We start from the raw sequence: 23,751 nt of genomic DNA on the forward strand, positions 1-23,751 counted from the left end.
TTGTAACAAGAGCTAAATTTGCTTTTCGATGCTATAAACCTTAGCTCAGTTAGAAACTTCAACTGTTTCATGCCCTTTTCATGCCTTTCTCTGATTCTATGTGTTCCAAAAAATTCTAATTAGAAACATGATAAATGTGAGTAAAGGGTTAACAAAATCTTTATCCTTTCTGTCTTTGAATTTGACATTCAATTCACTTTCTAGATCTGTTCCCTTAGCAACCTGATAAAGGAGGTAGTAAACTGAATTACTAGGTAGCATTGCTTGTGGAAAAAATAATTTCTGCTTGGTTAATTGCATCTAGGGTGGGAAATAAACTTTAAATAAATGACTTAAGGGAAACAGCAAAACTTTAGAAACATAATCTTCCTTTGTCGAGATAGTGGAAGTCCTGCCTATGGGTTTGTCATAAGAGGGATTGACTGTGGTGGAATATGAACCTTTTAAGCTGGAGGACCTTTCATAACTGCTCCATCTGTGAGTCCATTCTTTCAAAGTCCCTTCTCGGGAATCAAAGTGTGTATCTTTTGCACTGCCCTGTAGATTCAGCATGGACTACTCTGAGGGCTAGTCCCTTGCAAAAGCAATATCTGATACTACCCTACTTGTCAACTGGGGTTCCTGTCAAATATCCTTTTAGATGAATTTGATGCCACATGTGACTTCTGGTAATCTTGTGAATATGATTATTTAATGGAATCTAAAAATACCCTTGACATTGCCATCAGAGTTTAGAGTATTAATAGATAACAGAACTATGAATAAATAATAAATTAGCTCACCAGGAAGATATTTCTGGTTACCCTTTTTAAGACATTTCATGAGTGAGCTCATACTGCATAGTGTACCTAGAACAATAACCGCATATCTACCATAGAGTGAAAATGGAAAAATGTTTTGTTGAATGAATGATTACATAAATGAATAAATGAATGAGTGAATGAGTCTCATCAATAAGTAGGCAAAAGACAGAATCTCAGTTTTGAAGTCTCATTTTATCTTAACCCAGCTTTCCAGTTGTCCCAGTTCTTATTTCTCCATTTTGAATCAAGTTATTAATGCTCTGCCTGACATCTTGGGCAGTATAACTTACACTTGAATTCCAGACCACCTCTCTGACTTTCTCCAATCAGTGCTGTGGATCAGAGGCTGATCTACATCCTATATGGAACTCATCAAGACAGTCTTGCCCTCGGAGGTCCTAATGAGTCACTAAGGGCACCACAAGAGATTGAAGGAAGGATGGGGCAGGATGTTGAGGTGTTTGTTCATCCTGTTCCCTCCTTGAGGGGTGCATCAGGGTGACTACACAGGTGACTGCTACAGTAATGTGACTTCATCCACTGTCATCTCCAGGTTTCAGGACAACTATCCCCTCACCCAGTCAGGCTTATGGGTAGTAATGTAATAGCTTCCTGATGTTACTTTCCCCAAAGATGATACTACCCTTTTTTATTTCTTGACTCCCTCTCTGCATCTTTCAATGGTCACTTCCTGAAATACCCTTCAGCCACTAAATGTGAGTGAGCCATTGCTTATAGGACTCTGACTAAAACACCTTTGCTTCTGCAATTTTTCAAATCCCTTGTAATAGATTTCCTACTCAAATGTCTACTTGCTCCAGTCAACAGTCATGGCTCACCTTCATTGCAATACTTTTCCACACTTGATCTAATCTACCTAGATCTCTTAACCTTGATGCTTACTTCCCATGTCCTTGTTATATTTTCCTTGATCCAAACTATTTGCCCCAGCCCTTACAGCCATGGCCACTTATATACCATTATGACAAATAAGAATTAATTTTTGTTTTTGAGACATAACACTGAAAGAGCAAAAGCTTTAGGTTCAGATAGACGAGGGTTTAACTTTCAATTCCAGTGCTTCACTAGGGCCTTCATGTCAATAAAAATATCTACACTTCCAATTTCTTCCATAAATTAAGAAGAACAAGACCTATCCTCCAAGGTTTTAATAAATACTAAAGAAGATGCATAATTGATGTTTGGCATACAATATGTGTTGGAAAAAAGTGATAGATTATATTATTACTAATAGTATGGTTATAACCCAAGAGCTATTTTAAAACACATACCAACTAAGGGATCATTTTCAAAGGTCCATTCTGTTTAGTTGTAGAAATATTGCACTGCTTATTTCTCTCATATAAACTTATAATATCAAATGAATGAAATTATCACGGTTTTTCATAAAGATGAAAGAAAATATTTTATTGTTTCTAGTTGTTGCAGACATAAGCAGCAGATAACTTTTGTGTTCAAGAATTTTATTTCTTGTTTATAATAAAATGTTTTAATTTTGAAATTTGAAGTTAAGAAAATACCATCTTTATTTCATTTTCCCTCTATCAGTACAAGATACTATGGCAGCCTTCACAGTATATGATTTTCCTGTAACAGTAAAGCTACTTTTTGTAAAGTTGCCAAGATATTTGGAAACAGTTGCCAGTCCAAATTAAGAATATGGTCTTTCAAAGTGTAAAGACTCACAGAGTCAAAAATTTTCCAAAGCAAATGAGTTTCACACCACACAAGAGCAAGAAGAGACAAAATACTTCTATTTCACTCTTCAGTATACATTAGAAAAAACATTTAATTAGCTTTATGAATTGAATCAGTCTTAAATTCAGAATAACTGACAGTGAGCTGTGATTTAAAGGCTGCCAGAAAAGACCTTTTAAATTCTCTTTCTTTCTAATATCCCTTAATACTGTAAGACATTCTTTACTAATAAAGACGTCTATCATCTCATAATTAAAATTAAGTTTAAAATGCTAAAAATCACAAAACTTCAGTTCATAATTATTTTGGGTTTTTTTCCTGATTCTGATTTTGATAAAGAACAATACTAAGAAAGGAACTGATTGGATGAGAAAGAAGAAGCTGGAAATACTCAAGACAAACATCAATTAACTCACATTTGTGTTCAGGGCTGGCCCGAAACCCAGCTCTTCCAGATTTGAATAGAATTATTTAAATTCCTTCTTTCTGATTAAATGATCCCTTCTCTTAATTCTTGAGGATCACACAATAAATATAGATCCTAAGTCTGTTCAGAACCTTTCTTTCCCCAACAGGCTCAAGAAAAAATTGCTGAAATGAAGTATGTGTATTCAAAGTCCCTACTAAACCCAAAGGTGGCCTGCCAGGCTGTGGAACTCTTAGGTGACATAATTTGTTTATTTTTTTTAAGATTTATTTATTTATGCATACAAGAATTGGGGAACAGGCCAGAGGTGTGGGATTCACCAGAGAGAATGGGGAGCAGAACAGGCAGATCTACTGAAATACACTGCTGAGTGGAACAGTGGGCGAGACAGGAGAGGTCTGCTGGGCCTTCTCCCTGGCCGGGAATCGAACTCGTACTGCAGTAGATGGTGATAGCTTGATAGCACTGCTTTTAACCCCTGTGCCACCAGGGTGACATAATTTGAAATGTATTCATTTTGGTGATAGAGAAAGAAATATCCAGGTTTTTTATTTCACTTTGCTTTTTTATTTTATTTTCTTTTATTTTCTATATATTTTACATCATTTTTCATTTTTACACAATGTATGCATTTTTATCTTGGTTATAGTACCCATACAATTCCCCCCCACCTTAGTTTTGATCCTACTCCCTTCTCCTCCCTCTGTAGTGTGTCTCTGGTTTATAGTTGCTTGTTGATTTTGATTTTTACTTCATATAATTAGTATTTTTCCTTGTCCCTTATTTTGTTTATGGAACATGGGCACTGAATTCTCCTTCAGATGCAAAGAGTGGAATGCTTGACTTCTCAGTGAACCTCTTAGGATATTTGGAGAGCAAATGGAGACATACATTAGAGATGGAAGCTGCAGAAACTGTTTTCAAGAGATTTTTTGAAATGCTGTCCACGATCAATGCACTTTCAGTGTCAAGGTGACAATATGCCACCCAGAGTCAGACCAAAGTTCGTTACCCCTTCTACATGAGTCTCAGGCCTGCTCTGACTTTGGGAACTGATGGCTTTCTGTGCAGCAAGGGATAGCACTTTCAACACTGACATCAGATATTTCAAATCTAACAATCAGGCTGCTTCATAAGTAGACTATGGATAAGGAGGAGGTAAAATTCAAAAAGGAAGAATTAGCAGATATGCTCTCAACTGAGTGGGCATATTGGTTCAAGAAAATGTGAGAAAACTGTGGCAATTCCTCTGAGATGCCTGCAAGGTATAAGAAACACCATGGAAAAAAGAGGAGGGATACTGGGCAAATGGAAGGTGATGTCCACTTTTTACAGGTAAAGAGTTGAGTACTCTCATGGAATGTGAAATAATATAGCACAGTAATAAGATTTGGGGTACTGAGGTCAATCCCTGGGTCAAAAATACTAGCCTACCACTTGATAGCTGCACAACCTTTGTCGAGGTTTTAAAAATCATGCTTCAGTTTCATCAGCTATAAAATGAAAGTGATAACTGTTCCTACCTTGCAGTAAAAAGGAGTGTTTGTTACCTCAGACTATAAAATTCAACCCTCATCAAAACCATCTTTGGCAGTATGCATACATATTTATACACTGCATTTTCTTTATATCAAAGTTTGTATTTATTTGAAATACAAGTTGCATGGACCATTTTGGTCTCTAAATACAAGCCTCTAGGCTGAAGTATTTGATGAATTAGATCAACAGGTGTGTAATTCAAATGTAAATGCATGCAATTATTTGGATTAACAGCTACAAAATATAAATGATGCCTGAATGAAAAAGCTCATAGAAGGTACCATTTTAGCATAGATTTTCCCACAAATGTTTTAATTTGCTTCTGCAAGAATTTAAAAAAAAGCCCAATCTCAATTTTTAGATAGACAAAAGAAAAATTCTAACAAAGCACCTGCATCGAGAGTCACATAAATGTAGTTATACCCATCATATCATTTTCTTCCTTCCCAATATTTCAAGCTGTCCCCAAATTTTAATTCTCTGGGTACTCCTATGAGCTCTGTCTTCCCTCAAGCAAGAAGTCAGTCACTTGGAAGTCTTCAATTATCACTTGCTTTGAGCCTTGTAGGACTCATCTCATTTTGCCTTTATGTTCCCATTCTCCTAACTACCAATTATCCTTTCGCTCAGGGAGGCCCATCCCCAAACAGCTCTAGACATGCCTTAATCTGTTCCTACTCTCCTCCACTCTTTCACCTTGCCATCTGGAATTCAAAGTCTTTCATCAGCAACCTCCCGCATCTGCAACCTCCAATTACTTTCACTTTCTTACTACAGCTGACATCTGTCTTCCCCTGACAGTGATCTCAAACGGTAGCTATAATTTGTTTCACACCTCATGTGTCTCAGATATTTCAAGTAAAGTTAGTCTGCTCCTTTCCCTCCAATGCCTTTCCAAATAGTTTCTCCTTTATCTTTCAAAATCCTAAATCCTACTTCATGAGATCTCACCATTCTTTATTTTGCTGATATCAAGAATACACCTCTCAGTCACTTTCCTTTGTTTATAATGGCCTTAACACCTAACTTGGTGTCTTTCTTTTCATCGACTGTCCTGTATTCAATCTCAGTGACTTCAACATGCACCAGCAAATACGCTGTCCTTTCAGTTCCGTGATTGTTATCATGCCAGTGACTTTCCCACCACCATGATTTACTTTCCAAATTGAATTATCAATAATTGCTACACCTCTAAATCTCAATTTCAAAATATTTCCTTTTGCTCTAAATCACTCGTGTAGTACTTTACATCCTCAAAAAAGAGCTCCAGTTTATTCCCCCACCACTTCTCATTTCAGTCTTCCTCTCTCCCCCAATAATGTTGCTTTCCCCTTTACTCAGCATCTCAGCCATGGTTCAACACTACCGCTTCTCTCTCATTGGGTTTGGAGTACAAAAGGAGAAGAGAGAAGTCAACACTGGTTCCAAGGTTAGATTGGATGGAGTTTCCATTTATTGAAGTAGGGAAGACTCTTCAGACATCATATCTGCATGGAGAAATCCTGGTTATAACTGGAAATCCTTTCCAATTATTCTTGCCAAAATCTGAGCAAATAAATACTGCAGTAGAAAATGATTAATCTCAATTCAAATTTGAGTCCACATTACTTAGCATTGCTAGAAATAATCCATAATTCTTTTCTTAAATATTCAATTCCTAGTCTCCCATGATTATTTCCTTGCTTCTTCTCATTCTCCTTGAAATAATGGAAAATGCTTTCTCTTCCACTCTTACTTAAAAACCTCATAATTCAAGAAAACAAGTGTAACAAAGTCCTACCTTGCTTTTCATCACCTATTCTTACCTATTTTCTGCCTCCCCTTCTGCTATATTGCAAATAGCATTGCTGCTCAGATCCTTGCCAACCCTTCTTTTGGGGCTCTCAAAGTTTATCTATTAGGCTTTCATTTGATCAAAGACCATCCTATTAACAGTTCTCATGATCTGCTGAATCATTTTCACCATCATAAAAATCTGTGTTAGTATCAGTCATCTTAAAAACAGAACAAGTCTATTGAGCCATGTACTTCCTAACAACCAACCCATTTCTATTTCTTTCACACAGCAAAACTTGAAAATCTACATTTGTCATCTACAAATCCCATTTTCCTTTTCTCATGGAAACCCATTCCAATTAGATCTTTGTTGTTACCACCCACTAAAACAGTTTTAGTCAAATGTTAATGACTTCCATGTTGCCTAATTCAATGGTAAGATTTCACATCACCAAAGTGCTTCACTTATCAGTACCATTTGACACAGTTGTCCATTCTTTCCTTCTTAAAATAATTTCTTCATTTGGTTTCTCATCCTGCTTTCTCAGTCTTTTCAACCCAAGATATACAAGGATTAAACTATCCAGACCTTAGTTTTCAGATGTTTTCCCCAAGCTAGCTCATTTTATCTCTTCTTTAAATATCACCTAATTGTGATCACTCCAAAATTTGTATCTAGAATGAGGATTTTATTTTAAAGTCAAGAATCAATATTTTAACTCCACATCACCACCTACATGTCTAACAGGTGTCTCAAAACTTAATACTTGGATTCCTCTTAAAAATCTACCCTGCCAGAAGTCTTCCTCTCTTCTAAGTATCAGTTGCATCCTTCCAAAACCTTGTAGTGGTCATTGATTCTTCTTTCTATTTTGCACTCCAAGTTCAATCTGTCAGCAAATGCTATTTGCAAATAACTAATCTATCCTCAGTGTAGGTCCATAATTCAGTCACCTTTCATCATCCTCGCTATTACAACTCTGATCCCAAACATCTAATTAGTCTCTGCTTCAGTTCTTACCTCCCTGAAAAGAAAACACAACTGAAGAGGCCTTTGCAAATTGTCTATTTCTCTGCTCAACATCTATCACTGGCTTCTCACTCAGAGTAAAAGACAAATTCCTTACAATGGTCCCTATCATCTTATGTAGTTTGCTACCTGCCTCTCCTGGCATCATCTGCTACCATCTCCTCATCTCCCGTTCATTCCAATGACCTCCTTGTTGTTACTCCAATAAGCCCAACACACACTTGCTTCATGGCCTTCATACTTGCTGTTCCCTCTGCTTTTCCCTAGATACACAGATGACTTGTGCCCTCTCTTTCTTCTAACATTTAGCGAAATACTACCTCATTAAAATGGTCTCTGTGACCACATGAAAATATAACAAGACCACCTCCATCTTCAACACTCTCCACCCTTCTTTACTTATTCATAGATACTGTCAACATTTCACAAGCTAGAGTGCATATTTATCATTTGTTTGTATCTCTCCAATTACAATGTAAACTGTATGGACCAATTTTCTGCCTTCTTTATTGCTGATTGCCCAGCATTGAGAACAGAGGCTGCAATGTAGGATGTGTCCAGGAAATATTTAATGAAATTCTCTCATTGGAAAAACAATATGCTCCAAATAGAACTACACACACACACACACACACACACATTCACTATTCTCATCATGAAATATTTGCCCTCTAAACAGCTCCAATATGCCCCAGTTTGCTCAAGGAAAAATCTATGTCATTCTTGGTCCTGTCTTCCTCTCTTCTTCCTTCTTCAGAAGCCATACCCACTCTACTACAAAATAGTTCCCCAATCAGGCTTCCTTCTCGTCACTCTTACCCATGGCTCTATTTCAAATCTTCAGTGTCATGAATTTCAACTACTCTAGCAGTGTCCTAGTTGCTCTCTCTTCCCCCTACCCCCACCCTGTCTTGATATCCACACAGCAACCATAGTAATAATTTTGGAGTATAAATTAAAAAACAATCACTGTCCTACATAATTATAAAACAATCACTACTCCAGTTCCACTGTAACTGGAATAAAGCCTTAGGTCCTTGCCACAGCCCACAGGTTATGCACTTCAGGTCCTGGGCGCCTCGCAGGTCTAATGTTCCTCCACGCTCCACTCTTTACTGGACTCAGTCACACTGTCCTTTCTCTCTGGAACATGAAAAACTCATCTCTGTCTTTATTATTTGCTTTTAATGTTCCTTATCCTTGAAATTCTTTTCCCCCGATCTTCATAATTGCTGCCTTCATTCCACTATTCAGGTTTTAACTAAAATATCTTATCTTCCCAGAGGACTTTACTGGTAGTTTTAGCTAAATTATTGGACCATCCTCAGTTGCTATATGTCATCACATATTTTAATGCTGTGTAGAATTTATCAGTGTCTGAATGAGTGAATGAATGAATGAATGATATATAATTATATATCTCTGGTAATAACTGTAAACTCTTTGAAGGGAGTGATTACTTCTGTGTCATTCTCTATTATATTCCCTGGGTCTAGTATAGTTCAAGATACATGGTATTTAATATATAATAATGATTTGACTACTAACTCCATAATGTCTACCAACATTTATTAAAGGCTAAACGTAGCATTCTCTGTCAAAATATGGAGGCTATCCAAAGGTAACAGTAGTAAAATACATATACTATAAGATTAAAAAAAAAAGATAAGTAAATAAATCATTGCAATGCAATGTAAATGGATATTCTCTGTGTTCCTCTCCATGCTTTTTAAACATTAACTACATAAAACATCAGAGCCCACTAGTCTATTAGGTTGATGATGAGTACATTGCCCTGTCTTTATGACATATGCCTGAACTCCTTAATGTTTTCAGTTCCTGTCATTTTGACAAATTCAAATTTCTCTTTGCTAGACTCACCGCTTCAAATATCTTCTTCCAGTTAATTCAAATTGCATCTTCTAAAATTTTCTCCTTTTATCACCATGACTACCTCATTGCACTCCTCAAGTCCTTCCTCTGACTTACTAGATCTTAATAATTCAGTTGAAAGTGCTTAAGTGCCTACAACCACATTGAATCCATGCACCTTGTCTCAGTACTCAAGGCCCCTCATCTCCTTCCCTGTTATCTCACCTCTGTGCAGCCCCCTTTGTTTATTAATCCATTTTCTTTTCCCTCCCTTTATCAATTCCCATTTGGAAACTGCCTCCACTTCAAATACTCTGTTCTTTGTTCCCACCTGCTCAGCCTACCACAACTTTAGTCTGATCAGCAATAAGTTTCTAGATAATAAAATGCAGATTACATAATACAGCAATTTAACCTCATTCTAATACAAGTTTCTATGGCACAAAATTCAATATTGGGCATCAGTTGTTATAATATCAAGGATTCTGTACAGCATAATATAAATATTTAATAAGATCAATATGATTAAAATATATTTCTATGGAGAGCTGACCTAAATTTAAACATTCAAATAAGTCGTTTTTAAGTAACATCTATGACTTTCTGAACAATTGCAAATTATAATTCAAAGATTATGAAAAATATATTGAACATATTGAGTGCATTTTTTAGAAGTTTAAAGATTTAAATTAGGAAATACAGAAATTATGATAAAATATCTTAATTTTTTTCAAAAATATTTAAGGCATCATGCAAGTTAATTTATTATAGCATCCATTTAGGCACAGAAAATTAAATGTGAAATTCTAATATTTTCTAATTCTAGCATATTGGGAGCGTACTGTTCAAAAGTCAATCAGCATTCTGACACATGAAATGAAAAGATTAATAAAAATGAATAGTCAACATTTTAATATATTTCCTAGAGAATGATTTTTTACTTCTTTGGAACAGAAAATAATAAAGGAAAGTGAGAGATAAACAAAAAGGAGCAAAAATTATACAACTATTGCAAAATGCGGAGGAAACATTGCAAATTTTGCAACAGTAATCAAATTTTAGGAAGGTAAACAGAAGTCATAGCCTAGTATGACTTGAATTTTGTGTGAAGAAAAATATGAAGACTAATAAAAATTTCTAGAATCCAGATTGTTGTGAAACATATTAACTTATAGAGAAAGTCAGGTCCTCAAATGTCCCAAGGCTTATTTTCCTTGACTCATACTAACAAAACAGAAGACAAATCAAATGCCTTTTTTTACTTTTGCCTTCATAATAAAGAAATTATTAATATTCCTTTGATCAATTTTCCTGTATCAGTTAGGATATACTATAATAATAAAGAATTAAAATCAAGATAAAATTTACAGAGAGTGAAATATAATTTGATGATTTCTGAAACATACATATAAACACATACCTGCAATCACCATCCCAAAAAAAATAAAGAACATCTCTATCATCCTAGAGAGTTGCCATATGTCACTTCTACGTCATGCACAAATCCCATAATCAACCACTATTATTGTATAATAAACCACTATTATTGTATTTCATAAAATGGAATCATGTATAATCTTTTGTATATGGCTGCTTTTTTTTTCTGAAAAGGATATTTTAAGACGCATGCATGTTGTGGTATGAAGAGATATTTTTGTTTAAAAGATAGCAGTCCTCTAAACAAATATATCATGATTTGCTTATCCAGTCACCTGGTGCTGAAATCCTAGGTTTTTCCAGTTTGGGGGCAACAATAAATAAAATTTGGGTGCAATAAAAAATAAAATTTTCATGAATCTTCACATATAGTCTTTTTGTGGAAATATACTTTCATTTTCTTGAATGAATAAATATCTGAGAGTAGAATTACTGGGTCATAGGTAGGTATATGTTAACTTTAAAAAAAAAATTCCAATTGCTTTTTATACCATATTTTTTCACATCAGCCACTGATGAGAGGCCCAGTTATTCCATAGATCACCATAATTTGGTGTGGTTATCTTTTTAATTGTTGATATTCTAGTGAGCATAACAAGGTATTTCCTTGTGGTTTTGTTATAGGACAGGGAGAGGGGCAGCCCAAGCCCCGCAAACCTGCCTATTCTAAATGGGTTCTGCCATCCGCCGCATCAACACAAAACATAGGAGACTTTAATGGGAAGGAACTTTAATAAAACTAGGAAACAATACAGGTAAGGCAAAGAGTCTAGTTTCTAAGTGAAGCATCCAGAGTTACCCGTCCCCTTGTGGGTAAAAGTCCATCCAAATGGGATTGGCCCAGAGCAAGGCCCCAAAGCCTGCCATGAGTCTAAAGCACCTTCCAGTGGGGACCCACAGCAAAGGGTCAGAAACAATCAGACAAGCCCAGAAGGAAAAGAGCAAAATCAACATCAAGATAAAAGCTGCCATTGTCACCTCCCCACGGGTCTCACCCACATCTGTGTCACCCAGTCCACGACCAAAAGACAAGCGCAGTTTCTTCATGTGTCTCTAGGCTCCATGCGCCTCCTCCAGGTCTCCTGGCTCCATACTGCTTCTTTCCTCAGTCTCTTCTGCAGCTTCTCCTCTTCCTGCTCAGCTCCACCCTCCCTTGGGAGGGGCAGGGAACCTCCCCCTTTCCTGGGGACCACCCTGTTACAGTTTTATTTGCATTTCCTGGTAACTAATAATGTTTATACCTTTTCAAGAGCTTATTAGTCTTTCCTATATTTTCTTTTGTGAATTAGATATGTACTCAAATTTCTGTCCAATTTCTTTAACTGACTTATTTATCATTTTATAATTGATTCACAGGAAATTAAAAAAATATTTATCTGGAAACAAGTACAGGGTGAAATTTTGTATTAAAAATATTTTCTTCCAGATGTGGTTTATAATTTCATTTTCCTAACACTGTCAGTGCACAAGCAGAATTTTAATTTTTTTTTATTAGGATTGACTTACCATACCTCTTCTCTTGTATTAATGCTTTCTGGTTGCTGTATAAGGAGTCCTCTCTACCCCAAAATGAAAATACATTCTTTTTTTCCTAGAAGTTGTTCAAGATTAGCTTATATGTTTAAATCTATAATCCATCACAAATTAATCTTTATATGGCATAAAATAGAGACTGAAGTTTGTTCTTCCCGTACATTTATATTAAATATTAAATTTTAAGTTAAAATCTTTTGGTGAGAAACATAAAAACACAATACAACTAACATCAACACTTCAAGATGATTTCTTTTACATTTTGGCTTCTTATTTTTTTACTGTATTTATTGTAGCTCCAGTCTATCTAAGACAGGTCTATTCCAGGAAATGGATGAAAAAGGTTCACAGGTCAAGAAAAGACAAACTATGCATGCCATTTGCCTCTGACCAAAAATCCACATTTTCTGAGGATATTTGTTAAATGGCCTGAACTTAAGATATTTCATAGGAGATCTCAGACATCTTGGGGTCAACATGCCTATTGAGCAAATTAAATCAACTGCTGGTCTTAGTAAGTGCACTAGCATTGTCAAATGATTTGATCTCCTATCCAGAAATCCACTTTAGCAGCACTCTGCAAAATGTGTGTTAACCCACCTGCATGGTGGGTCTGTGACACAGAAGTCAGCCAGCTTCTGAATAAAAACACCACAATGGTATCTTGCAGCCCTTTGAATAAATTTTTCACAATGGTAGATTGCAGATATTTTCAAAATTCTATAAAATAACCAAGTAAAAACCAACACTTTAACCTATCTAATTATAAAATTTCATTATTTTCTTAAAACGTTTTTAAAACTGCTATTTCTACTTAAAATGGGGTACATATCAGCATTCTCATTTTAAGGAAACCACAAGCTCCATTGTAATAAGGAGTAAACAAAAGCTGTCTGAGTGCAGGATTATATATTTGCCTAAGGCTTAACAAAAGAAAAACAATTAACTGAGTAATTAATGAAGTCAAGATGTAAGCTGTACCTATTAGCAAAACTCAAATAATTTCCAAATGTTCATATGTTAATCTAATCTAAAATCTTGTCAATAAAATCAACCAATGAAAAATCTTGTAACTTTTGTAACATAGATATTAACTTGTTTGTGAGCATGAGGTCAATAAAATATTTGGGGAGAAACAATCACAATTTTGTACTAGTGTCTCTGATATCAAGAGAAGTTGACTTATTGCCAAGAGTCACAAATTTGACTCTCTGGGCAATCAGACACTAAAATTTGGTGAAAGCTTTTGCTGTCATCATATTGAATTTTCATTAAGCATTAATCTCAGGTATTTCAAAATAGGGAACTAATTTATAATTTTTGTGATTTTTTTTTCCAAATGTAAATATATTCATAGAAACAAAATATAGCAAACAAAAGTAATTAATTTTGGGCCTCCCCTGGTTGTGCAGCAGTTGAGTGCTGGGTTGCAAGGCTGCCCGCAGCCTCTGCAGCGCCAGTTCAATCCCCGGCCACTGGCGAGGGTTCCACAAAAAAAAAAAAAAAAAATTTAATTTTCACTCCCTATTTGTATTGCACCTCTTAAAAAGTACTAAAGGAAATCTAACTTAAGACCAACTTCTGTAATATCCCTTCTTCTCATACCTGTTGATTTCCAATTTTTCCTACCCTTTGAATCTCTCCAGTTTCACTTTCAATTCTTTGCCCGCAACCTCCATCCTTATCTTTTTGTCTCATGTTAGAACTTTCCCTTTCATTTCCCTCTTCATTTTCATACCCTGCTCTCCTTTTTCTTTAAAGATAATATCTTCATGGAAGTACCGATTCATGATTCTATTATTCAGCCACTAAAATTTATGCCAATCTGTAGTTAATTGGTTAGTCAGGGGAACAGAGAAAAACATGTCTCCTCACATATTAATATTTTCTGTCTCCTGTTACATATATATCACTTCTCTTCAAGAAGTCTCAAGATATTTTAAGGTACTCAACATTCCAGTGCATCTCCAGCTAGTAGTAACCTGTCAATCAAACTTGACAGAAAGACTGGGCTTAAGCAGTTTTCTCAATTAAATAGAGGATAATAAGGAATTTGACTTAAGGCACTATCTCCCAAATTAAAACATTTCCCCAGTGAACACCAACCCTTTCTAAGGCTTTACATGTACAAAGTCTATTCTTCAAACCTGCTTTCACTGGCATTATATTATTTTCGCTTTATCAAAACAAAGGATCTTTGTTAAAACAAAGAAATTTAAAACGTATGATTTGGTGCAATCACTGAATGAACACACACAAGGTTTTTTACAGGATAAATATACAATTCTGATCATGATGAAATTCTTAAAGAATCACTTCCAATTACACTAAATCAGCAAAAACAGAAAATCCTTACCTCTTTACCTATTAGGGGATAAAATTTGAGCTTATTTTGCATAAAACATAGGGATACTAGGTGTTCCCTTGTTAGAATATAATGAAGGCCACAACTTAAAATGATCTGCATAATTTTTCAGAAAAAAGAAAATTTATGGCAATGAAATGATACTGTCTGCTTCTAATGAGTGACCCCAACTGCTTAAATTATGGTCTATTCTGGGAATATCAAACTTCAAATCACATTTTAACAAATGCAAAAGATCAAAAAAATAAGAAATACCAGAGAAAGTTTCACCATCTTATGAAAGACTGTAGTGGTCGGCCCATGCTGGACAGATCCTCAAGCCAAATATGATTTTACTGTCTTGAGAAAAGATGGTGAAAGTAGATGCATAGAACCAATGATGTATATAGTAGTTACCAAAGTGTTAAAATATATGAATTTTAAGTATTAATTAAAAATCCATCTGCCCCCTTCAGAAAACTTCCCATGAAAAGTTTAAAGCATTTTCCATCTTGAATTTCAATGTCAAGCAAGCCTTGTAAGCTGACTTGTGTATTGGTGCATAGGTGATTCAATATGTACTAAAACAGAAAATGCAGTTTTGATCTTTATTGTTACAAAATGTCTTTTAACTATAAGGCTGAGAATATTCTTGGTAGAAATTCTGTAACCTGAATAAAAATGTTTGTGGTTTTTGCTGTGGTTTGGGTTTTTTCCATTTTATTAAGGCTATTCAGTTGATATTTACATAATTACATTAAAGTAATTTATATTACATTAAATATTAATGAATTTTTACATTATTTATATTTACATTCATATTTCCTTTTTCCATGAATCAATGTTCTTGCATTCCCTCAAGACTATGAGGTGATATCTCCATGCTTTTCTAGTACTTTGCTTACGATGCCAGCCCCCACCCACCCACTAGCTATTTCAAATTAAGTTTAACTTTTGCAAACTTTATGCTCGTCCCTACTAATTCTCAATTGTCAGATAATAATTTCATTTTATCATTCACAAAGAATATTTAACCTCTTGTACTAGTCGGGTAACAGGAAAACTATCTTTTTTTTTTAGATTTTTTTTTTTTTTATTTATACAAGAGCCAGATTACAGGCCAGATGTATGGGAGGGTGAGAGGATTCACCAGAGACAGAGTGGGGAACAGAGCAGGTAGACTGATGAAATACACTGCTGAGGAGAGCAGCGGGTGAGACAGGAGAGTTTTGCTCACCATGTGGGTTGCTCCAAGGCTGGCGGGGATCGAACCGGCACTGCAGAGGCTGAGGACAGCTTCACAGCACTGCACTCAACTGCCTGTGCCACCAGGAATGCCCAGGAAAACTATCTTAACAAGGATACTTATTAAGATAGAGGGAGCGAGATAAATGTGTTCTTCGATGTAGACAAGACCAAGTCCAAGAACCACACCACACACAACAAATGCGGAAAATGGTGCAGAAATGGCATCAAGAAACCTTGATCACAAAGATATGAATCTTTAAAGGAAGTGGACCCCAAGTTCGAAGGAACAGGAGTTTTGCCAAGAAGCACAAGAAGGGCCTGAAGAAGATGCAGGCCAACAATGCCAAGGCGATGAGTGCATGTGCTGAGGCTGCCAGAACCCTGGTAAAGCCCAAGGAGGTCATGGCCAACATCCCCAAGGACAGCAGTGGATTTGCCTACACTGCTCATTCCAAGTTTGGGAACCGTGCTTATGTCTGCATCATCAAGGGCCACAGGTTCTCCTGGCTAAAGATCAAGACTCAAACCCAGACCCCAAGACATTGATGTAGTACAGGTCCCCAAAGGTGTGTAAGTTCCCAAAGGTGCTTAGGCTGTAAAAGATGCTGGAACCCAAAATGTGCTCAGCCCCCCACTAAAGTTCCAGAATAGAGAACTCTACCCATGTGAGGATAGAAGCACTGGTCTGACACCTGGGCTACTGGCTTTTGGGCACTAGTGTATTTCTGTGCTATCTGTACAAATAAACCTGAAGCAGAATCTGTCAAAAAAATAAAAATAAAATAAGATAAATGCTTATTTGTTCCTGATATAACAGTGTGCAGATATACAGGGAAGCAGTCAGGCTATGTGCAGGACAGCCAATACTCCAAACTCACAGGTTGGCTCATGCTCTCACATGATGAAAACATGTGGCTTTTGCTCTGTGTCCAAAACTGACAGCCATTTCAGTCATTTCCAGCCAACTGGAAGGGGCAAGAGCAAGCTACTTTATCTTCCCCAGAAAGCGTATACATCATAGTCCATTCACATCCCACTGGCCCAGACACAGTCACCTAACCACCCTTAGCTGCAAGGGAGCTGATGTGCTTGCTAAAATTCAGGGGATTCTATTATTAGTAAGAATAAAAGGGCAATGAATACAATAGGAAAATTTAACAGCCTTCATCTAAATAATAAGAAATTTTTACATTATTTTCACAAGTCATAATTCTAGCCTTAACCATAACCATAAAGTGTACCCAGATCTTCACCATTCCTTCTTATTCCCTTCAGCTAATATGAATAGATTATCTATTCACTTCTCCTTTTACCTTTTACCTATCATGTTCTATTTACCAGAAGTTCTCTCTGTCATTTATTATCTTTGTCTCGTATCACCTAATACTTCCTGTCTGCTGGCTCCTTTCATCGGAATTTACAGATGTCTGGGTCTCTTCCATTTCCATTCTTCAGTTCCCAACAGTCTTGTTCTTCTACAACCTCCTTCATAAGCTTAAATTCTTGAAATATTCCTTCTCAAATGGACATACATGTTTTTCTGTGAGCTGAGTTCATCAGAATCACCTTGGGAACATCAAAAATTAAAATACTTGGATATTACCCTGAAAGTAGTAGATGCAATAAGCTTAACATGGCACAGAATCTGTATCCTTAAAGCCCCCAGATTACCTTTAGTACTACTTCCCAGGATCAGACACCCCTAGTATGCTCTCCATCTGTACTGTACAACCCCTTGTCTACACAGCTAAATTTGTTTCCATCCTTACTAGTTCACTGAGGACATTATGAAAAATTACATGTCTGTATATATGTTTGGACTGACTAGGCAATCTTGACTCCATTTTTTCCTTCCTTGCCCAGTTATCATCACACTAATCAGCAATCAGCAATAACTCCTCTGTGTTACCAAAGATAATGTTTATTAATTGAAGACAATGTTTACTGCTTGAAGCACCTCATGTGTATTGACTCGTTTTCCCCTCTTATCAACCCTCAGAGTATGGAACTATCAGAAGCAGCAATTTAGAAATGAGACATTGAAACCCAAGAGACTAAAAGATAGACCAGTCGCACAGCTCTAGTTAAGGGGCAATACCAGGATTTAGAGTCAAAATCGGCTTTAGGTCTACTGCCTTAATTCTTAAGCACCACTCTAACCTGCTTCTTTATCCTTCACTATCTTTGCAAGTTATTCAAATCTCACCAGTGTAGTTTAGACCACACCATCTCTTTCCTGGTTTAATAAGTCTCTAAGACTCCATTCTATCTTCTTCAAACAGAGATGTACTAATATCAGTTCACTAGAGCAAATCAGCTCTTCTCATCTTTGCTCAGCGATATCATATTGGTCTCAAATCAGCATAATGAAAATATACAGACCACTAAAACAGGCAAACAAATCAGAGGGTTTTCTTCTCCTGAAAACTCCATTTTTCAATATTTGTTAGCATATCACTTTCTCCAATCCACTTTCACAGGACAATAAGACTTATTAATCTAAAAGTCTAATCATAATGTGTTCATCTCTTCAAACTTCATAAATCTGGGTTGCTTGTGCCTATAATGTGCTCTTGAACTTCCTCATCACAGCAATTACTACACTATTTTGCAGAGCATGTTTACTTCTTTGAATTCCCCCATTAGACTGTTTGAGAATAGAAAGTATTTATTTTATTGTATCCCTAGCACCTAAAACAATGGCTGGTATATAATTAGTGCTTAAGAATATTTGTAGGGGCCTCCCTGCTGGTGCAACGGGTTGAGCATTGCTCTGTAAAGCTGTCCGCATCCTCTATAGCTCAGGTTTGATTCCCGGCCTGCCAGGGAGAAACCCACATGGTGTGGCAGACCTCCCTGCCTCGCTTGCTGCTCCCCTCAGCAGTGTCTTCGGTCCATCTGCCTGTTCTGCTCCCCGCTCTCTCTGGTGAATCCTCTCACCCTCCCACACTTCTGACCTGTACCCCAGTTCTTGTATAAATAAATAAATCTTAAACAAAAACAAAAACAAAAAAAACACAAAAAAACCCAGCAACTTATTAAAAAAAAATTGTAAAAAAATAAAAGTGCTTCCCCCCCACCCCAAATTCTTGCCAATCCTCACATTACTCCTCTTATCCAAGAACCATGTTACCCTTGACTCCTTGGTTTATGGACCATACATTCCAGTGTGGTCTGAAATATTAAAAATATTTCAGAAATATTAAAAATAGCTAGCCTCATCAAAGTCACTGAAAATGTTCTTTTGCATTTTATTTGCTTGTATTATACAAAGTTTAGCTTGGAATAGAATTGCAGCCTCAGCTTCCACCTAACAAAAATTCTTCAGGGAATGGAAGTATTTCTTGACAGTGAGCTGCTATAGCTGGAGAAATGTCACAAAAAAATCTGAATGTCCTGCTGTTCCTTAAAATAAAACTCTCTCCCTCATTCATGTAATTAGTGTTGCTTTAGAAGCTTTATTTCCACAAATGAGTACAGCATAATTAATGCAATGTACAAGTTTCATCTCTAACTAGGATTTGACATACTCAGTTCCCAAATTCTCTCTCTCCAGAAACTTAACAAAATACCACTGTATTTTTACTTATGTAAATTACACAGAAAATACAACAGAGTTTAGTTTGGAATAACTAATCTCAGCATCTTAAGGAAACTTTTTTTAAAGTGGTAGTGTTTTAACATCATTTTATATTATATTCAATATTACTTTCTCTCTCAACCCTTATTTTAATGTAGATATCTTTCACTGATATAGTCTATTCAAATATTAAACCATATTTAAACAAAAATATACTGATCATCTACTACGTGCCTACCCTTGCTTTATGCACTGAAAATAAGAAATAAAAAGATCATCCATACATTTCTCCCTTCAGAGAGTTATATTAAAATAAGGAAGACAATAAACAAATAAACTACATACTTTCACAGAGTAGTAGTTTCTATGATGAAAATAAAGAGAGGGTAATGGAATGGTAAATGTGCCATGTCAGGGAGTGGTGGGACAGGCTATTTTACATAGGATAATCAGACAAGGTCTCTCTGAAGAGCTGACATACAAATTCTGATAAGAAAAAAAAATTAACCAACTGTATATTGGAAGGAAAAGTATCCCCAACATAGAAATACAATAGCATACTCAGATACCCTGAGATTTATGAATGTATTGTGTTTGAATGACAGAACACCAGTAATGATAGAAAAGTGATTTTAAATCACAGGGTCTCCCATCACATTTATTTTTATTTTAAGAAAATACACATTCAGGTGCAGCTCCAGTGGCACAACTGGTTAGCCATGGTCCTTATCATACATATTGATGTTAATCATAAGCTTATCAAGCTAGCAACATGAGTGCCCTGTGCACAGAAGTAGCAGGAGATGCACAATGGCATGCCATTAGAGTATTTCAACAACACAGGCACAAAGGACATAAATAGCCTCATGAGCATTAAAAAAATAATGATAATAAAGTAGAATTTTTTAAATTAGGAAGTTATAGCTTGGAGTTTGTATTATCTTTGTTTTATAGTATTTGTGAGTTATAAAGGTTTTAATAATTGCTGTATTTAATAAGTATGTGACAAAATTTAATACTTAATGATTAGTTCATTCACAATAACTACAACACACCACTACTGCATGCTTTCTCTGAGTAAGAACTCTTTAATCCATTCATAAACTCAAAAAAAAAAACTATAAAAAAGTTACTTTCCTGTCCTGCTGTCTGCTGCCAAATCGCTTCTTTCTCTGACTTCCCCACACTCACTTAAAAATAAAATTAAATTAAAAGGAAATAGTCATTTGCAAACATATCATTTGTGGCATATCCTGGGAAGTAAACTGAGTGATTTTTTAAATTTCTGTGATTATTCAAATATGAATGTTAAAATGAAACTGCAGTGTTCCAATATTCTATACTAGCTCTTAGTAGTAACAAGCTAATAAATTATTTTAAAACAATCATAAAAGTAATATTAAGATTACTAAAAGGTGTTTTAAAATACCTAAGCATTGAGATCAAAGATAATGATGATGTGACTAGATGGCTACACAGAGGGAACTTTTTAAAACACTAAGTTCTTTTTGCCAAAGCAAAATATACAAACATGGATAACCATATTGCCATCTTCCAAATTTATTTTTTTTAAGATTTATTTTATTTATACAAGAACCAGGGTACAGGCCAGATATGCAGGTGAGAGGATTTGCCAGAGACAGAGCAGTGAACAGAACAGGCAGAATGACCAAAATGGACTGCTGAGGGGAGCAGCGAGTGAGACATGAGAGGTCTGCCGGGCCATGTGGGTTGCTCTGCGGCTGGTGGGGATCAAACCAGCGCTGCAGAGGCTACGGACAGCTTCACAGTGTGGCGCTCAACCGCCTGCGCCACCAGGGAGGCCCCATCTTCCAAATTTAAAAGCATTGTTAGAACTGTAGCATGCTAAACACTAGCTTATCATGAGTATGTAATTTTCCTGATTGGGTCACATCTCCTCTGTTACCCATCTAAATTTAATTTTAATAACAAATGGTTTACTAAAAAAATTACGTATTTTCACTACCTGTTTGAGGTCTGGAACAGATATTATCTTTGAGTAAATAAACACATGTAATACTACCCCTTATTTGCAAAAATTTCAGGAGAGTTTAAAGGTTGGAAAGGAAAAAAATGGATGGTTATATTTATAGAAACAATATAAAATGTATTATATATGAAACACACAAATATAAAATCACATAGGCTTTTAAATAGGCACTTCAGTTACAAACAAAACATATTACAAAAAAATCACAGGTTTACACAGGAACAGTTATAAAAAGATTTCTTTAACTATAATTTGTGTTTATCACTATTTAGGCACATTGTCTACTCATACCAAAGATAGTTGTACAATTTTAAGTAGGGATGATTGTTTTCAATCAGCTGTATATAGTATCATAAAATCTAGGGAAATAGCCAATTGGCCTAAAGGCTTTACAAACAAATGTAGCTTTCAAGAACAGTGAAGAAATGTCTTTGATACTCATTAAGTAGACAGAATTGACTATAATTCACTAACTCACTAGAATGGTACTAAGCTTAGTGTCAGAATAAGAATGCCTTTGGCTATAGAGTCTACTCCAAAATATGAACATAATGGACTGCTCATCTTTCACTTACCTTATTATACATCAGATGGGGTGTTTAGTTATGTGTAATTTAAGGAACAGCTTATGTTCCAAACCACAGAAACTTAGTCACTATAAGATAAGAGCAATTTATGTGTGCTCCAGGAATTCATATAAGCTAGGGATTTTTCAATATAACAAAACTGGCTAATAAAAGTAAATATAATTTACAAAACACTAGAAATGTTAACTTAATCTTTTCAAAAGTAATCTTTTCAAAAGTAAAAAAAAATTAAAAATAAGGTATTGCCACCTTAAACAATTAATCAGTGTTAAGATCACTAGTAACAAGATGTACTGACATTGTACACTCCACAATGAAGTACACTGAAAGGATATTCTTCCTCCTAATTTGTAACCTCAACCTAATCATTTAAAAAAAAATTAGACAAGCACCCACTGAGACTAGCAGAGACCTTGTAACCTTCTGTGACATCCCCACCAGCACCCTGCTAGTCTGAAAGAGGCCTCCAACTCTCTACAAGACTTTACCACTCCCCACCAAGACCAATAAGAGACAGATCCACTTCAGGAAGGCCAGAAACCCCCCAGAAACCCCCACGAGCACATGCTCAGACTGGCAGAGGCCTGATGGCCTCCTGTGGGAATCCACCAGTGCAAGCCTAGACATACAAAGGTCTTGTGCTTTCCCACAAGCTCCTCTCCAGCACTCACACTCACTGGTAAGACTCAGGACCAACATCAAGAATTAAGCTGGAGGAGCCAATGGCCTCATGACCTCCCATGAGACCTTGCCAACTGCTTGCCCAGAAAACCAAGACTGCCACACACCACACACACAGACCTGCACCAGGGGTGGTGGGGAGCACTGCCAGAGGTCCCACCCTCCAGGCCCAGCCACCCCAAGCAGGAACTCTACTCTGCTGCATGCCTAGAGCTGCACTGTATCAAACCCCTGGTAAATGCCCAAAACAGTAGGAGAAGACCCACATTCAATAGAAGCTCCACCTGCAGCAAAGTCAACCCAAAAGCAAGTAATGGGGAGAAAGAAAATTACAAGTGGCCAAGCAAGTCCTCAGGGAAACAGTACACCACAGGAAGAAAATCGATCTCCAGTAACACAGACATGGAAGAACTTTTCTTCATATCAGATAAAGAATTCAAAGCTGCCATAATTAAAAAAAAAATTACAGTAAGAACTAGAACAATACAAATAAAACCCAGAAAAACCCAGAGATATACAAGAAAACTCAGAAAAGGAAAAGGAAGCTATGAGAAACACAATCAAGAATAAAAGACTGAGCTTGATTTTTTTAGAAAATAACAGAACTGCAGGATATAAAAAAAAAAGTGGAGGAGGTAAAAAATTCTGGAAGAATTCATGAAAGTAGGATAGAACAAGTGAAGAGTAAGTGATCTCAAAGATACAGACACAAAAAGAACGAAGATAGGAAGAGAGAGACAAAGAAATGAGAATGAGAATCATCTGCCACTATGAGGGAAGGAAATATGAGTCATATGAATCCCAGAAGGAGAAGAGGAAGAAAGAAGCTGAAAAACTTTGTCACTATAAGATAAGAGCAAGTTATGTGTGCCCCATCTGATGTATAATAAGCTAAGTGAAAGATGAGCAGTCCATTATGTTCATAAGGAAATTATCAACGAAAACATCCTAAACTTTGAAGATGAAAATGAACATAGAAATACAGGAAGCTAAGAGGACACCAAACCCCCTAAATAAAATGAACTCTACAGCAAGATACATAGGAGTGAAGCTCCCAAGAGTCCAAAACAAAGATAAAATAATGAAGCTGATAAGGGGGGAGAAACAACCTACAAATGAACAATGATTAGAATTCTCAGAATTCTCTAAAATACTATGGACAAG

The 23,751-nt window shown here is 36.1% G+C and overlaps 1 protein-coding gene across 20 annotated transcripts in view; it reads right to left on the minus strand.

The window, feature by feature from the left end:
- The window catches only part of MAPK10 (mitogen-activated protein kinase 10), a 438,482-nt gene that overhangs the window by 226,270 nt on the left and 188,461 nt on the right, over positions 1–23,751 (minus strand). For 3 of the 20 annotated variants that reach the window (XM_054688439.1, XM_054688443.1, XM_037530739.2), the window contains one exon: positions 17,067–17,294. The exons of 16 other annotated variants lie outside the window; for them this stretch is intronic. The gene's annotated coding sequence lies outside the window, so the exon portion shown is untranslated. The remainder of the gene's footprint in view (positions 1–17,066; positions 17,295–23,751) is intronic. One more of the 20 variants, XM_037530734.2, reaches the window with a different exon arrangement.

Source organism: Talpa occidentalis, unplaced genomic scaffold, assembly GCF_014898055.3.
Source record: "Talpa occidentalis isolate TD23 unplaced genomic scaffold, MPIMG_talOcc4v2.1 talOcc4.6, whole genome shotgun sequence".
Classification (NCBI taxonomy): domain Eukaryota; kingdom Metazoa; phylum Chordata; class Mammalia; order Eulipotyphla; family Talpidae; genus Talpa; species Talpa occidentalis.